This window comes from Hibiscus syriacus, unplaced genomic scaffold (assembly GCF_006381635.1).
Source record: "Hibiscus syriacus cultivar Baekdansim isolate YM2019G1 unplaced genomic scaffold, ASM638163v2 tig00110160_pilon, whole genome shotgun sequence".
Classification (NCBI taxonomy): Eukaryota; Viridiplantae; Streptophyta; class Magnoliopsida; order Malvales; family Malvaceae; genus Hibiscus; species Hibiscus syriacus.
The window spans coordinates 1,742,035-1,761,174 of record NW_024062608.1 but is presented as its reverse complement, the minus strand read 5'-3'; the positions used below and the strand labels follow the sequence as shown (position 1 = coordinate 1,761,174).

The 19,140-nt window shown below is 34.7% G+C and overlaps 1 pseudogene; it reads right to left on the bottom strand.

The window, feature by feature from the left end:
* Positions 1 to 229: 229 nt before the first annotated feature.
* Positions 230 to 18,611, bottom strand: LOC120216381 (annotated as a pseudogene).
* Positions 18,612 to 19,140: the final 529 nt, after the last annotated feature.

Sequence of the window (19,140 nt, the reverse complement as noted above, 5' to 3'; positions counted from 1 at the left end):
CTATGGATGTTTAAATCTGGAGAGTCATTAAAAAATAATTAACAATTAGATTATTTGTTGGAGTTGTAGCAGTTGCAACCCAACGTTTACTGAAATCATCATGACAATTTAGATCATCTCATAACAATCCTAGACATTTAAAAAAACAAATCAGACTCTAATGAACGAAATGTCAAGGTTTATATAAAATGAATTATCGAAGTTTTTATAAACATATAACAGTTGCATAACTATGAAAAAAAAATAATAATAATTCAAATACCTTAGGCTTCTCATCTTTTACCAAGATTAAGAAAAAAATGATCTAACTATATACATACAAAAATACAAATTCGATTTATCATACAAACAAAACACCGGCATAAGAGAAAATAAAAGAACACAAATAAAGCAGAAGACTACAAACAATGAAACATCTAGCATCAAACCACAAAGCCCTTTGTTATCATGCTAAGGTTGCACAAGCTTCTTGTTTAGACATATCCAGTAAGACTATGACAGTAGCAACGTCTTCCCTATTTACACCATGCCTGCATTGATGGGAGAACAAAGAATCATTTGCGGAATTTGAATTTTTAATTTGAGCAGAGGTTTATCAAATATTTTTTCTAGTGTTAATTTGAAATATATGGTATCCCTATTTCGAAAATAACATTGAGAGTATGATACTTCAAATCTTTGAAAAAAATTTAGCAAATTTGAGCAAATCTATATTATACATACTCATATCTGGCCTTCTTTCTCAAGTCTGGATAACTTCACTAAAAAAATTCCAGATGAAACTAAAAAAGGAACTGCATATGTGGAATCGGTTCTAGCAGCAACATGTACAATCATCAAGGAAAATTGGCTGGCGATATAAATCTATCAGGCATGGCTTTGTTTGCTGTCTACACTTGGTTATTGGAAGGCATAAAAAATTAATGAAACCTATCAGGGGTAAGGTTCAAGGTCACACAAGGAAGTTATACCATATCATCCTCGGTAAATTTCAATGCTTATTATTGTGCGAACAAACTAAACAACAATATCGGTTACCTGAATTTATTTTCTTGGTGAGCCATGCAGATCCATTTTCCAGTTAAGATGTATATACAGGAAAAAAAGGCTGGCCAATATAAGCTTTTTATCACTTCCGGTCAATCAGGGTCAGTGCACGAGGCTTTGATCTCAAGATAGTTTCATCGCTGTGTTTGATCCATTCTGATAGTTTCCATGGCTTCTGCCACCTCCATCTGAATTGAAGTAGCCATTGGTGATGACTTCTCTTCCACCTCGAGAGTTTTCCAGTTTGTCCCCTGGTTGCCAATTTCTTCATTGACAAACGTCCAACTGGTACCATCTGCATTGACAATATCTACTTTCTTGATCAAGCAGAAAGTCAATAATCTAAAAGACCGCATGGATCAGATAATTTACCTTTCGTGTCTGATCTAGAAATGCTGCCGAGTCTCTAATAGGCCCATTAACAAACCCAGGTGTAAATTTCAGTTGCTTGGGGGCAGGAAGTGACACCGGTGAATGGGGATCACTCAAATCATCTGCAAAGTGTTTAGATGAACTGCGAGAAATGCCCTGTCAAAATCCATTTTATTCACAAAAAATCAATGAGAAATTAATCCTTAAAAAATAAAATGATAGAGAACTCTTTCTGTAAAATTTTATCTATGGAAATGCAAAATAAAAATCAGGGGTTCAATACAAAGTATAATGTTGTAGGATTCTTAACACCTGATTAATTTCTAGTGTTATTAGTGAGTAATTTGAGTTGGTCAGGAGATGGTTGGCCATTCCTTGAGTTTCAAAAGACCAAGTAAGGCTCATCATAATTCAGACATTACTAATAGATGAAGACATGAAATTATAGAAGGCTATTTATTAATCAAAACCACCTTGGGATGCGTTACTAGGATGTGTTGCCTTGAAATCAGAATTAAATAATTGCAGTCAATGGATCAGTTAATAAGGATGTAGTGTCTTGCAATAACGTTTGAATGAGAATGTATTAACGTATAAAATTAGGGTGACTGCAGATATGATAATCTCACCGTAGCTGATGCAGCCAAGGCAATAGCAACAGCTTGTTCCCTCATCTTTTGCCTTCACAAGCTCCTTTTTCTGCGCCTCACTTTGCCATAATAGAGCTGTGAGATCCTTCAACTGCTGTTTGACGTCCTTAATTTCCAAGTCTTTCTCCCGCAACTGGCACCTGTCCATACAGTTACCTCGGAAATTAACATTCAAACTTGATCTCTATACATCTTCTTAACCCATAAAACAGAGCCCCTAATTTTATAATCTTACAGTGACCTCAACCAAAAAAATAAAACACAAATAAAACACAAACAGGCTACTTCAAGTGTCAGATAACTAAAGTCAGCAGTAGAAAGAGCAAGTTGGAAAGAAACTTTTCAGATTCTATTTGTATAAGCACCTTGATTCTGCAGTAGCATTAAACAAGTATTGAAGCAGGTTCTTTGCATCATTTATTGAGCGTACTTGATTCCACCGCCCACGACCAACCAAACCGCGCTCCCTTTCTTCTGCCTCCGAGAGTTGTGAAGCCATCACCGTCAGTGCATTTGATGACTACTTCAAGTGTCAGATAACTAAAGTCAGCAGTAGAAAGAGCAAGTTGGAAAGAAACTTTTCAGATTCTATTTGTATAAGCCACCTTGATTCTGCAGTAGCATTAAACAAGTATGAAGCAGGTTCTTTGCATCATTTATTGAGCGTACTTGATTCCACCGCCCACGACCAACCAAACCGCGCTCCCTTTCTTCTGCCTCCGAGAGTTGTGAAGCCATCACCGTCAGTGCATTTGATGACATGCTAAGCATGTTCTCAAGGGATGCTATTCTTTCCCTTCTTGCATTTGGTGACATAGATAACAATCTACTTTTTGGAGATGAAGAAGTAAAAGGAAACCATAATTAAAAAGTAGAATTGAGATATGATCCCAGCATTACAACATGCTTATGGAAAGTATTGAGAGAACGTACAGCATACATAGGAATATAATCGTATGTACCTAGAATGTTGATTGTTTACTCTGTGAGGCATGCCACCAGTTGATGACAACTGATCCACTTGTTTCAATAAGGTTAACTCCTCTGTCAAAGCAGTTTTCCTAAATAATGATTTAAATATCACGGTCAGAAAGCTTACAATGGATAAGTGAGCATAAGGGAAGCAAACTGATGGATACTTACACTTGGATCTGTTTCTCATATTCAAAACGAACTTCACGCACATTCACCATTACTTCTAGCTCATGATCAAGCCACCTTTGCGCAGATTTTTCATTGTTCTAAAGATACAAAAATTAAATGAAAAGCAGTTAATATTAGCTATGCAACTTAAGTTGCACAAATCAACACTAGCTCAAGGATGACTTAAAATTGTCTGTTCCTTTTGTGATCAGATGAAAAATTGTGAGTTGTATTAGTTTAAACTCTAAGTTCTCCCATTTATCTCTAATTTTATATCCTAGTTTGTAGGAAAGACAACTTCTGATTTACTTAGAACTCTTATCTATCTCTTATAAAAACCCTAATGTATTCTCTTTCTTTTATATGGATTTTGAATAAAATAAAAAGCTTTTCCTTCTGGAAAACCCTAGTTCTACATGGTATCTATTTAGGTTGAATCCTTTCCTCCTCTTTCTCGGCCACCATGGTCAATCCTCTCCTGTCTGATTTTTCGCCCGAGGTTGGTACCTCTCTCGGTCCACCGCTTCCTGCTGATTCGGGTGCATCTTCGATCATGGTTCACCTCCTGTCCGCTTCCAAGCCCAAACACGTGTGTGCTGTCAGCGAAGGTATTCTCAATTTTGTCCGCGAAGGTATTCTCAATTTTGTCCCATTATATCCTTCACCCGGTTTGTGTTTTGGATTATTGATTTCGGAGCAAGTGATCATATGACGAGCAACTTCAATCTTTTTCAAAGCATTTAGAGAGAATTTGATGTGATCTTGTCTAGCTCCAGAAACGCCTAACATCAGAATTCCACTTGTAGTGTCTGCACAGCCGATGGTTCTCTCTCACCTATTATGGGCAGTGGCTCAATTCGCTTTAATCGCCACATAGTTTTATCTAATGTTCTCTATGTTTCGAATTTGGCTTGCAATCTTATTTTGGTTAATAAATTGTCTGCGGATTTGGGATGCACTTCTCATTTTAACTCTGATGTTTGCGAATTTCAGGATTTGAATTCGGGGATGGTGATTGCCAATGCTAGGCGTCGTGGTGGACTTTACATTCTTGAAGCACCACCTCCCTCTCCAACCCAAGTACACCCGCTTGTTATATCTTCCTTTGTTTCCATATATCCTAAAGATGCAAATGCCAAGATTGTTTTGTGGCATTTTAGGTTAGGTTATCCTAGTTTTCATTACTTCCAAAATTGTTTCCCAAACTTTTCATTAATAAAAATCCTACAATTTTTTCCTGTGATATTTGTCCTCTTGCCAAGCACATTCACAGTTCATACCCTCCTTCTCCATCTCGCTCGCCTAAACCATTTTCCTTAATCCATAGTGACATTTGGGGACCCTCGTGTGTCAAAGCCTTAAATGGGATTCATTGGTTTGTTTCCTTTATTGATAATTATTCTCGTACTACATAGACCTTTCTTATGAGGGAAAATCTGAGGTTGGTGACATTTTTAAACACTTCCATAAAATGATCGAAACACAGTTTCAGAGTTCTATTGGCATTCTTCAGTTCGATAATGGTAGTGAATATTTCTCTCACTCGTTGGGTTCTTTCTTTCAGGAAAAATGCAATATCCATATCACCTCCTGTGTCGACACTCTTCAACAAAATGGGGTCGTTGAACGTAAAAAACGTCATCTTCTTGACTCGAGCACTTTTTTTTCTGCTTATTCCTAAATATCTTTGAGGTGAAGCTCTATTAACCGCCATCTTTCTTATTAACCGCTAGCCTAGTAAAATTCTTGCTTTTAAATGTCCTAGGGATATTCTCTTACAATTCTTTCCTCAGTTCAAACCTTTCACCACATCAATTCCTCTGTGTCTTTGGTAGTACAACCTTTGTCCATGATCATAACCACTCTAAATCTAAGCTTGATCCCCGGGCAATATGGTATGTCTTTGTTGGATACTCGTCCCTCCAGAAAGGTTATCAATGTTATTCTCCTTATTTCTTCACTTCTATGGATGTTACTTTCTAAGAACATAAATCCTTCTTCTCAAAACATGAAATTCAAGGGGAAAGTGAGTATGAATTTCAATTGTTTTCGATTAATACTGAATTACCCATTAATCTATCTCCTACTACACCTACTACCACTGAACTGACACCTAACAACACCATATCCAATGATGAAAACCAAACCCACAATCAAATCTCCCAAAACACCAAGACCATCTACGACACCCCTTACCGATTTCCTTACCTACAAACGATGACCCAAACAAGAAAATGGTAATTTAGATGATGATCATAGTAATTTAGATGTGATGATTGACACTATTGAGTTACGGATTGCTCGAAGAAAGGGAGTACGACTATGTACAACTCATCCTATCAATAAATTTGTTGCCTACAGTAAACTAATGCTTGTTTTAAAGACATTTACAACTCAGGTTGACAATATTCACATTCTAGAGACCATAGAAGAAGCATTAAAAAGTCCCGAGTGGAAGCAAGCAGTAGAAGAACTTTCAGCCCTTGAAAACAACAAAACCTAGGTTATTGTCGATCTACCTAAAGACAAGAAACCAATTGGATGTAAATGGGTCTTTATTGTGAAATACAAAGCATATGGCAGTGTTGAGCAGTATAAGGCTAGACTTATGGCAAAGGGGTTCACCTAGACTCATGGAGTACACTATCAAGAGACTTTTGCTCCGATTGCAAAACTCAATTCGGTACGAGTACTATTACCCTTGGTTGTAAATAAGGATTGGATACTTCATCGGCTAGATGTCAAAAATGCAAAAATGCAATTCTCAACGGCAATCTTGAAGAAGTCTATATTCGAGTTCCACCAGTGGTAATAATTCATTATGGAAATCAACAAGTTTGCAAGTTGTTGAAGTCTTTATATGGTCTAAAATAGTCTCCTCGGGGTTGGTTTAACAGATTCACTAAGGTAATTTTGCACAATAACTACAAACAATGTCAGTTTGATCACACTCTGTTTGTAAAAACTGCTCCAGATAAGAAGACGATCTCTTGATTGTCTACGTTGATGACATCATCATCACAAGTGAGGACTTAATATAAATCAAGAAATTGAAGATGTTACTAGCAAAGGAGTTCAAAACCAATGACTTAGGGAACTTGAGATATTTTTTAGGTATGGAAGTGGCAAGATCAAGAGAATGAATTGTCATAAATCAAAGAAAGTACATTCTAGAGTTACTCTCTAAGACTGGAATGACTGGTTGCAAGCCCTCGGAAACTCCCATGGAAATTAATCTAAAGTTGAGAAAAGAAGGGAATCTGATAAACAAGGAGCAGATCAAAGATTAGTTGGTAAGCTCATCTATTTGTCTCTAGCTAGGCCAGATATCGCCTACTTCATAAGTATTGTGAGCCAATACATGAATGATCCTAGAGAAGAACATTTGGAGGTAGTAAATCGAATTTTGAGATATCTAAAGATGACACCGGGACATGAGCTGATTTTCATAAAACATGAAGTTAGAAGCAGAATATAGGAAGATAACACTCGAAATCTGTGAAGATGTTTGGTTACAAAGGCTCCTAACCAAACTAGAGATGTGCGAGAAAAACCACTTTGAACTTCAGAGTGACAGCAAGTCAGCAATAAGTATTGCAAAGAATCATGTACATCAAGACAGAACAAAACATGTGGAGATCGACAGACACTTCATTGCAAAGAAAGTGAATGGTGGAACTGTAAAGCTAAATTATGTCTCTTCACAAAATCAGCTAGCCAATGTATTGACCAAGGAACTTCCGAGGATTATTTTCGACGAAATTACATCTAAGTTGTGTCTTTATAATTTTTACTCCCCAACTTGAGGGAGAGTGTGAGTTGTGTTAGGTTTAAACTCTAAGTTTCCCACTTTATCTCTAATTCTAACATCCTAATTTGTAGGAAAGACTCTGATTTACTTAGAACTCTTATTTATCTCTTATAAAAACCCTAATGTATTCTCTTTCTTTTACGTGAATTTTGAATAAAATACAAAGCTTTTCCTTCTTGGAAACCGTAGTTCTACACAAAAATAAATCAAACCAATCACCGAGTAAAGTTTATTTACTCTGTATTTCCTATTTAAGTTCATTAAACATTTGGTTTACAACGAAAATACTTTTTTAAACAATAGTTAGAACTCCTGGCACTTTTGATCAGGAACCTAGCCCAAGTTACACTGATATATAAAGATGCTGCTAGTTCATCAGGTATTATTGACCCAGACTAACAAATTTGCTCACGACAAAATGCATAATTACAAATCATTTACCTGTCCATTTGGTGTATGTCCATTGTGATTAACTGAAAGTGATAACAAACAATTAGTATATCATAGAAATAACTAATAATAGATTAATTTCACAAAGTACATTTACCTGAATTGTCACGTATAGAAGACTTTCGTGCTTCTAACAACGCTTTCAGCCTTTTGGTAGCCATTGCTGCCTCTTCTGTTTTCCTTTGAAGAACCTGGAAGAAAAAGTTTGATTCTAGGTCACTTGACAGATAAAACCTTGACAACTAAGTGTTGTAAAGAAGCCAGTGAAGCATGTCACAAAGTTACACATATAGGGGGATAATCCCTCCGAAACTTGACTGATCAATCCTCAGAGTTCCAATGCTTTATACACAGAAGAGATAATAAAAAAAATGAAAGATTATTCATGCCTATCATGATTCTATACCATTTTTTGGCGTTGATTCAGGGCTTCGAGTTTATGTCTTTCATATTCATTCCTCCTTCCCTCCTTTTTAAGCTGTTCAAGAAAGTAAAAGATCAAAATCAAAGTTAATAGCATTACAGTATACAACAAAACATATGGATACAAAAGGCAAGTATGACAAGTAGGAGCTACTTTCCAAACTTTGGGTTTATTACAAGGAAAAATTATGGACAATAAAACATTCTTAGTGTCTATCACAAATCAACACTATGTCAGCAGAAAACATTTATGGACAAGAAAGAATAAAATAAAATGTCCCTATTGAAGGTCCAAGGTAATTAGGTACTTCATTGAAAAACACAATAATTTGAAGTGGAGGGTGTTAATTTTGTTACTGGGTAGCAACATCATATGGGACTGATGCACAATAGATACTAATGTGCCCTGTTCACCATAAACTTCAATAAAATCGAGATAATAATAGTCAAGTTAATGCATCTCAGTTGCTTTCTAGCTCAATTTTCTTATTCATCAAGCTCACAATGGAAACACATCTGTTTTGGGGGTACATACCCTTATGCATTAAAAGACATGTGAAAAGAAAGAAGAAAGGAAAGCTGGAACTAGATTATGTTATTCATAAAATGTGACTGGGTTTTAAAAGGCGCGCCTACGGGCTTTAGGCGTCGGTTGTCGGGCGCAGCGCCTTTCCGCTTTTCATAAATAAAGGAGAAGATGGACCAAAAAATTGAAAGAAAACAAAGTTAAACATTGTCAATTAGGTAGAATAGATTAAAGAAGATAGGAGAACGGCTAAAGGACAGTGGCAGAATGGCAGGAGAACGGCTAGGGCAGAAGACTCATTTTTCTCACTATCTTAACCCTAGCTTTACTCTTTCTCTCATTTCACTTTTGTCCACTTTTAGTTAAGAATAAATTACACGTGTGTTTATTAAACTTTACTTTCTCTTATTTAACTTATCATACTTTTAATTTTTTTAATTTACTCATTAAATTTTAGGCATTAAACATTTTTTATCACTCAACTATTTACTCAATAACGTGCTTACGTGACTTTTTTTATTAATAAAACATGTCATATATTTACTCATTGAACTTTACCTCTCTTTTATTTCACTCACTGTATTTTTTAATTTTTTTTTTTCAATTTAATTTAACGCCGTTAGAAATTTAAGGTCGAGTGACAAAAAAACTCAATGTCTAAAGTTCGATGAACAAATTAAAAAAATTAAAAGTAAAGTGAACGAAATAGGAGAAAGAATAAAATTCAGTAAGAGTGTAATTTATCCTTTAATAAAAAATATTCTACTACCGCCCTATGATCTTTTCTATCTTTTTCTTATACTAATAAAAATAAGATCTTATATTATAAACTAATATAATAAATATTATACTATTGCCTATACCTATCACTCTTCTTTATAAACTAATAAGATCTTTTTTATTTCATCACTGTACTTTTAATTTAATACCATTAGAAATTTAAGGTCGAGTGACAAAAAAAATTCAATGTCTAAAATTCAATGAGCAAATTGAAAAAATTGAAAGTACGGTGAACGAAATAGGAGAGAGAGTAAAGTTCAGTGAGTAAGAGTGTAATTTACACTACAATCAAAAGTATTCTACTACCCTCTGTTTTGAAAACCGGGCCGGACCGGCCGGTTCAACCGGTAACCGTTGCTTAGTCCGGTTCAATTTAAACCGGTTGAACCGTTATTAGTGAATCGGCCAGAACCGCTGAACCGTTTGAACTGGACCGACTGAAAACATGAAAAAATCGGAAAAAACCAAGAAAAACCAGGATTTTTGTTTTTTTAAAAAACAATTAACCAAACAACGTCGTTTGTTAAACGACCCAAGTCGAACTCGAGTATTGCTGAGCTCGACTCGAACTTGAAAACTTTAAAAATAAGCTCAACTCAACTCAAACTCACAAGCTAAAAATTATCAAGTTCAACTCAAACTCGAAATATAATATTGAAACTTGAACTCAAAAAGGCTTGAACACAAAAAAAAATTAGAAGCTCGATTGAAGCCTAAAATTCGAGCTTGATTGAAGTGAAAGAATAGTTCACTCAATGCTCACCAAAAGGCTCCATGATTTTGAATGCCAAATTACCTCTATTATTTATAGAAGTTAGTTGTGATGCGCTTCTATGTTTCTTAGCAATGTGAGATTGTTTTGTTCTCATATTTTCTCTTTAGACTTTTGGGATGTTCTTCTATGTTTCTTAGCCATGTGAGATTATTTTTTAAAAAAAAAATTAAACCAAACAATATCATTTTGTTATGGATTTTTTAACCCCAAATTTATTTTTTTATTATAGTTATATAATTATATTTATTATTTAATATGTTTTACCTTAAATATTATGTTGCAGTTAATTTGAATCATTTTGTTTCACTTGATTTTATGGTTTTTAACTTATATATGTTATGACTTGCTTTGAATATGACTTGTGATATAAAAAATTATTTTTTATTAAATATTTTTGGTATTTTTATTTAATTTTTTAAATAATTATGACGTCGTTCGGTTCTTCCGACCGGTCGGACCGGTTTGACCGGTTGAACCAGTGAACCGGTAGCATGACCGGTTCGCTAACCGGGCCAATTCTGAAAACCATGCTACTACCGCCCTCTAATCTTTTCTATCTTTTTCTTATACTAATAAAAATAAGATCTTATATTATAAACTAATATAATAAATATTATACTATTGCCTATACCCATCACCCTTCTTTATATAAAAAAGTATCTAATATATAGATAAATAATTAATGTATAACTATTTCTATAATTATAATATAATTATAATAGCAATGTTGTCTTAGGATAAGTGTTATTGTTCTTTGTTCTTTTCTTAATTTGTGTGGACAAATTATTGTTTCACATAGTTGAAACATTCAACCATTAGTTTATTATAGTGTAAGTGTGTAACCCTAAATGTTTTGGAATGTTTTGGAATGTAAGGTTTTGTAAATGGTAGAAAAAGGGGCATGACTCTAGAGGAGGGAATAAGCAATAGTAAAGGAACATAGTGTGATAAGGAAATTAAGTGTTTTAGGAGTGAAACAGAAGTTAATAGATGTGGATATGTTCTAAACTAATTTATAAAAAAATTTAGCACAAAAAGTACGCCTCGCATACGAAAGGCGTGCGCTGCACCTTGCGCTAGGCTCCAGAGACCTTTTGCGCCTCGGTGCACCTTGCGCCCTTAAAAACCAAGAATGTGACGCACCTGCAACAACTCCTTTTCACGATTGGCCTTCCATTGTCGAAATTGTTCTGCCTCTTGTTTTATCTTGTGCAGCAACTGCACCTGCAAATAAGGGAAGGCATGTTTCCAAAAAGAATAAGATATTTTGTGCCACAATGCATGGATGTAAACATAAAAGTATCACTCAAGTAAAAACGAACTTTTTGACCCTTAATGTACTGTATTTCTGCTTGCAACCGTTTTGCTGCGTCTTCACTTCTCTGCTTCTGCTTTAGGAGCTCAACCTGGTTTTCCTGTTTCTTTTTGAGATCAGAAATCTGAAATCAGAAAAAGAAAAAAAAAAGGAAGAAAAAATGTCAAAAGATAAAAAGAATATTTACTCAGAAGTATAATGATTGGGTATCATAATGTATCATATTGTCACCTGTGCCTCGAGCGCTTTTAGTTTCTGCACATTATTCTCTTGTGCTTTTTGAATTTTTGAGTCGGAATTAGCTGCGCGGTTCTCAACTGCAGCTAACAAACGATCTCTTTCTTGCTGTCATGTTATATAAAATTAGCATGGAGCAAGAGGCATTATTAAACAACAGAAATTGAAGGTATTACTACCTGCACAATTCTTTTCTCCTCCTCGAGTTCCGTGATTTTCTTCTGAAAGTGTTGCTTTAGTGCTTCAGTGTCAGCTCCTCCAACAAGTTTCATCTCAGACTGCACAGAGAAGATCAATTTAGTTCCTGCCATAACTCTTCCAGAAGCATATAAATCTATTGTAGAAGATAGGAAAGAGTTTGTCAGAGATGCATGTTTAATGCCTTTCCATAGCTTCTTGAACAAGACAAATGCTTCTTAAAAAACTAATCATGAGACTGAATACGAAAATCTCTTTTGAACTCGTTAACAATGGCCCTTGGATCATGAAAAGGATTCTAACTAGGAAAACCATGTATTTTCTTGTCAAACATGCATCTCAGTTGGAATAATAAGCATTCTCTTTCAAGCTTACATATATTTCATTAATTGATAATTTATGTCTGAATGGAAAATCAAAAAGCAAAAAAGGAAACCTCTTTCAGCTCCAAGCGTTGGTTCAACTCTTTCAATTCTCTATCCATGTTATTCTGCCGAAGTGCATGCTCCAATTGTTTTGATACTTCATCAATTTCTTCTGGATTTTCATCTGCAGCAATAGCAATATCCTATTAGAAATAATACATCTTTATTTTCTTCTAAGAAGAAGCATGTATCCAAAGGAATTTTTAATGTTGCAAAGTAGCAAAGATGCTATCTGTTGCACCACTACTAACACAAGATGAGATTGAAAATAGTTTGTCACAGTAAAAGACAATTCTTTTTAGTTCAACAATATGCTATTCAACCAAATAAGTGAATAAGTGACTACCTGACAAAACTTCATCCATCTGAGAGTCAGATGAGTCTATACACTGAATGGCCCCCTTGAGTCCATCATTTTTCACAAAACACGAATGGTCTTCCTGAGAGATAGAAGAAAAAAATGGTTATATAACAACCAAGCTAGCAACTCTCATTTAAGAACGATACTTTAATGTGAAACAAATATGAGTTAACTTATTCAATATTACCAAGGAATATGATCCAGTTCAAAGCATACTATAACCATTTTGCAAAGAATCAGAAAAACAAGGAAAAGAAATTGAAAAAAGCAACTTCATAATCCATCAACATACCTGAGCACCGAAATCACAACACTCTACAACAGCACGTTTGCTGCGGTAGTCATGAAGTTCTCGGTGAAGATCCTCATTAGTAATCTCCAGCCAAGCAATCCTTTCTTTGAGACTCTGTAAAGAGATATTTTATGCACCACTGTTTTAATATCTCCAAAGAAAAAAAATGATATAGAAACCAGTACGTGCATATATATCAGTAAAAATACCTTTATATCTGAAGTAGGCCCTTCTCGAGAACAAAGTTCTGCTTGTAAATATTGCAGCCGCTGATGCATTTTTTGCATCTCATTGGATACTAAATCTCTATTAACCTGTAGAATAAACACAGACCTTTCAGGTGATCATCTATGATCTAACAAAAATGGGTATTTCCGATTTGGACGAAGCTAATTTTTGGAAATCTATTGTTTGGAGGGGCCTGCTGCCTCCAAGAGTGGAGACTTTTCTTTGGCAAGTTCTTAAAGAAGCTGGCAGTGACAGCTCTGGTTAAGAGAGGTGTTCAGGGCATAAATGATTCTATGTGTCCTTTTTAATCTAGAGGAAGAGTCTTCATCTCATCTATTTTTCCTGTTCGGTTGTTGGGCCAATATGGACTAAATTCATGGGTTATTGGAATTTTCAGTCTGTTTTTCATGAAGATGCAAAAAAATTCCTAGTAGCATGGACTAACTTAAAGATCAACTCTCTGATGTGGTCATTTATCCCTGGAGTGGTCTTATGGACAATATGGAAAACTAGGAATTATATAGTGTTTGAAGGAGGGAAGTTTGATCGAGCAGAAATATTCTTTCTAGCAAGGTGCAGGCTTGCTTCATGGTTTCTAGCTAGGGAAACTCAGATTTCTATTTCCAAGGATGCTCTTATTGCCGACCCGTCCTTAGTGGATTCTTGCCCGTCTCATACTAATCGGATTTCAACTAAGGTTCCTTGGTCCCCTCCTCCAAAGGGTTTTATTAAACTTAATGTGGATGCGGCTACTTCTAGTGATTGGAAGAGGAGTGGTTTAGGTGGTGTTCTGAAAGATATTTCTGGTTCGATTCTTGGCTCCTTCAAAGACCCTGCTGGTTCGGGACCTCCAACTTTGATGGAATTGAAAGCTATCCTAAAGGGGTTATATTATTATGAATCTATTCGCCACAGATTTAAAGAGAGATTGATTATCGAGAGTGATAGTAAGGTGGCAATTGGTTGGGTCAAGGATGTTGGTTCTTGTCCTGTCGTTTATGTTCAAGTTGTTAAGGAAATTAATCAAAAGCTTAGTGTTTATGAAGGTCTTATTAGATGAGTTAGTAGAACAGCCAATATAAAGGCGGATGTTCTAGCTAAGGCTGGTATTGGTTGAGAATTATGTTCTGTTAAGGGCTGTTTCTTTTGGCTTTTTATCTCTGGAGGGAGATTAAGCTTTTATTACTTTGTAATGTTTTAAGATTAATGAATTCCTAGGGCACTCTTTTCCTCCTTCCGTTGATTAAGGAACTATTTTCAAGTTCCGTTAATCATGAAGGGGGTTTTTAGTGTTTTTATTACTTTGTAATGTTAAGATTAATGAATTCCTAGGGCACTCTTTTCCTCCTTCCGCTGATTAAGGAACTATTTTCAAGTTCCGTTAATCATGAAGGGGGTTTTTAGTGAGGCCTACTATTCCTATATAAAAAAAATGATCTAACAAAAATGATGCAATCCAGAACCTTTAAAGAAAACAACATGGGAGGATGGGCAATAATTCTTTTAACATCAGACTATAAAGAACTCAAAACCTGAACAATTTTTGGAAGAAGCACATGTTAAGTAGTATAGGATAGAATTACGACAAATAGAGTCATAACAAAACATCCTAAAAAACTTACAACAGGCTTATTCTGGATATTGCGAGCTCGGTTAGCATATTTCAGGGTATTAAGACTTTCCTCTGCGTTGATGTCTGCAGGACTTATACAAGCTGGAAAGGAAAATCAACATTTCACAATGATAGATAGTAAGATAATTAAGAATTTAAGCAACTAAAACCAATATTTTGAGAAACAATCCCCAACATGTTAATAAAAGAAAGATACAAACTAGAGCGATCAAGAATGAAAAACATGGTAAAAAGAACCAGGAAGCTGAATACTAAACATAGGTTTTTCAAGAGTATATGCATAAGCAACATGTGTGTATTGAGCGTGCATCCAATGACAGGGAAAAGATTCATAACCCCAGAAAGATCTGAATTAAACCATTCCATTTTAGACTTTATTAACATTAGTAAGGTTGATAAATAGAAAACAAATACTTGGTCAAACAAACAGGCAGACAAGGCAGAAGCCAAAGTAAGAAATAGCAGGAAGAAGATGAGTGCAGGAAAGAAATAGCAGGAAGAAGATGAGTGCAGGACTTTATGTATGCAAATCTATACAGCCTCTGCTTTTTGTTTCTGCCACCTTGTTGTCAAACATACAGAATTTCTTCCAAAATGCAAGGTTCTATATTATGCTTTGAGAATGATAAGATCTTATGGAAAATTTAGTTGTCATATAAGCTTGAGACTGAGGAAAAACTTCATACAAGGTACTCGTGTATAGATTTCAAGTGTACCAGTATCAGTTTTCAGGTAAAGAAACAAAATGGTATAGTTTTCTGCCAAGGAAAGAACATTGACCATTATAAATCAACCATTTCGAGATTTACCTATCATAACCGTTTTGCTGTTTCCACCAAGTGAATCCTGAGAAAGAAATAAACCATACCACATCAGAAAATAAAAAGGAATAAGAAAAAGTTAAAACTTTATAGTTAATATACCATTCCTAATTTAAGATCATGAACCAAAAGCCGATATACTGATGTATCAAGTCCACCAGATAAGTGTTTAGCCGATTAAATATAATTGCAAAACAGAAAATAAAATGAGCGGACAGCATAGCTCTAATGCTTTACAAATAAATGTTACTAATATGTACACTGTCCACCAAGAGCATCTGATATATGCTAACTTCAGTAAGACTGGATGGTCACATTAAATTGTGAGAGAATCTGTTCATACTTATTTTAAGAGGTTGTCATAAATGCGTAAGAAATTGAGAAAGGTAGATACTACTATTAAATTAACTTTGTAATCAGGCCAATTTTTCGTTATCTTAAGATCACTGGTTCAAATTACAGCCGCATGAATCAACCCAAAATAAATCTAACCTGCAAGAGTCGAGTCAGTTTACTGTCTCGGTAAGGAACGTGCACACCTTCTCTACGCTTTTTCTCGTCCCCAAGAGCACTGATTACGTTGCCGAGTGCAAGAAGCCCTCTGTTAATATGTATACCTGTTCATGAAAATAAAATGACCATTTAAATCATCATCACACACAATAAGCATGTATTTAAGTTTATAAGCATATTTACAAACCTTCTTTCAACCGAAGACCATCAGAACCTGTTCTTTTAGCTCGCTCAGATCCAGCAAGATCTACCAAATGGAGCTTCGCACATAAATACTCTTCACCCATATCTTCGTCCGGAGTGTCATTAACAGCAGAAACTAATTGGATTTTGTGCATTTGTTCTAACGTGATCGTAAAGATGGCATGTGACCGACTATTAAAATCATGCAGAGTAGAACCACACCTCGTTAAATTATGAACATTTGCACAAAATGAAATAATTCAATTCTAGTGACTAGGAATGGGACTCAAAACCACTTTACCTTAAAATTTGGGAAAATAACTTCTTCTTTTTTTTGCAGCTAAAATTTTATATAAAAATCAAAAGGAAGATGCTCACAAAGAGCCAATATAACTATTCAGGAATCAGTAACTAAAAAGTCGCCAATCACAAGACCACTCTGTAAATGCCATATTCTTAAGGAAAGTGCCACTTCCTTTTACAAGTTCTAAGCATTTTAACCACAAATTGTTTTAGCCTATTTGATAATTGCCTGCACTTACAATCTTGTTTTTCAGTAGTATGACTGACTCAGAAATTTGGAAGTACAACTGTTATGCATTATAGCGTAGGTAACAATTACACAAGGTACCATCAGTTCTATCATCGCAAATCTATAATGGCTCAATGGTGGTTCAAGTTTCTATAATAACCGGCCAGTGTTATAATTCCATTTGATGATTCACGAATTTGTATGGGTGCCCTTCCAGGAACCGTAGCTTTCACAGCATTTCCATTAGGAGTAGCAGGTTTGCTTACAGGTTCAGAATCCAGTAAATCCCTCACTTCTTCCTTCAGGATCTTCATATTAAAACCGTCAATTAGGTAAATCCTCAGAAATTATATGAAAATGAAACCAATTGTTCAACTATATATTCAATTGTTAAAGAAACGGTGACTCCATAATACAATTGAATACTCAAGCAGGTAAGAAGTAATGTACCTCTATGAATGAAACATGTAGATGGAATTCTGTTTGATGCTTCAATGTTTCAATTTTCTTGAACAATGAATTCATAACTTGAGGAATCAATCCTGACTCACTACCATCTTTGATGGCCGTTCCCATGGTATATGTTTTACCAGATCCTGTCTGCAACAATTGCATAAATCAATCATGAACATAAATACCAGGACATTCAAAATGCTTACTTAACTGAGAGCAGGTATCATATATCAGTGAATAAATTTACCTGGCCATAAGCAAGTACAGTAGCATTGTATCCTTGGAATAAACCATCAACAAGAGGAGCAACACATTCTTCAAACATGGAAGTTGATGGAGAAGCACCATTTCCATAAACATGGTCAAATGTAAAGGAATGTATCCCAATTTGCACCTACACCCAGAACCAAAATAAGAATTATTCTTTGCTTCTCCTGAAATCAATTATTTTTCATTGGAGAAAAAATATTTTAGGTAACATTAGAAACTAAAACAAATTATAATTCCATTAACGCTTTCAACTTTAGCTTGTTTTCTAGTTGCAAACCTGCGTTAGTATTAAATACTGGGGAGCCAGTATACTTAAATATACTGCTTAAAATAAGCTTGAACTTTACCAGAGCCTTTTCCACTTAGTTAACTACAGTTTCAGGATAAATTTTAGTAACTTCACTCTTATATTTTTCCGTTCATGTATTTAAAAGGCATGATTTACTGACAAAATTCATCGTTCAATATTCACCTGTCTTGATAGGGAAAAAAGATTTCCAAAGAAATTATCTTCAATAGTAAATATGAAGAAAATCGTACGCTAGAAAATAATTAGATCGTTGAAGCAAATATATTAAAAATAAAAAAGTTATTAATAAATAAAAAATAATTAGAAAAGCCGAAAACTAAAAATATTAAGTGTAATAATGCTTGAATTTAGCTAAAAAGAAACTCACGCATGCAATAAAAGAATGCAAGAATGTGACAAACAAATTTGAAAGAAAAATCTAAAACTAAGAACAGAGTACCTGAGGCTTTCCTTTAGTAACAGTAACACATTCTTTACAACCTCGAGCTCGTTCATCGCCGATTAGCGGCCTGATATGAAGGGCTACTTTCACCGAGCAGTTCTCCGCTACTTCCATTTGTAAGTTGTAACAATTCCAACAAATGAAAAAAATCGGAAGCAAAATCCAGATGAAGAAACAGAAATCAGAGCCTCGTTTCCTTTTTTTCAATTGAATATCTCTGAAAAAGAGTAATCTCAACCGCAAGCTTAATGAGCTCAGATTAAGATTTAAGGAAAAGAAAAGAACGCGGCGTGGCGGAGAGTGGCGGTGGCGAAGGTTATAACGAATTTGCTTGAAAAATATAAACAAATTAGAAGAAAGAGTAACAGAAATGAAGACAGAGACAGTAACAACAGGAATCGATCTTTTCTTCTTCTTCACTACTTCTAACTGCCACCGGTGAGCCTTTGGTTGGTTTAATTGACATTAACAATATAATAACTCTTTCGTTTCTCTTTTCTTTGTTACCAATTTGGTCCTTCGACATCATCCCTCTTTTATACCGCGAAAAAGCGAAATGCCAGAAATACACTTTTTATTTTTGTTAATTAGCATCTCACTTTCAATGTAATGTACCTTTTCAGAGAACAATAAGTTACAGGTAAAAGTATATAATTTTACAAATAAAAAATTTTAAATCTTCAATTTTAATTTGTTTTATTTTTTAATATATTCTAAAATTTTATTTCTGCCAATGAGACATTGATAAAATTAAAGAGCTATAATTTAAAAAGAATCACTAAAACTATTTTTTTTAAATTGACACTGAAATTTTCAAACTTACAAAATGGATTTAAAAAATTATACGTGATTTTTGTATTTTGTGAATAATTATATAATGTCAATACATAATTAAAAATTACATGCTCTCTTTAATTAAAATATTAATTACTAACTAATTATGTTCAATT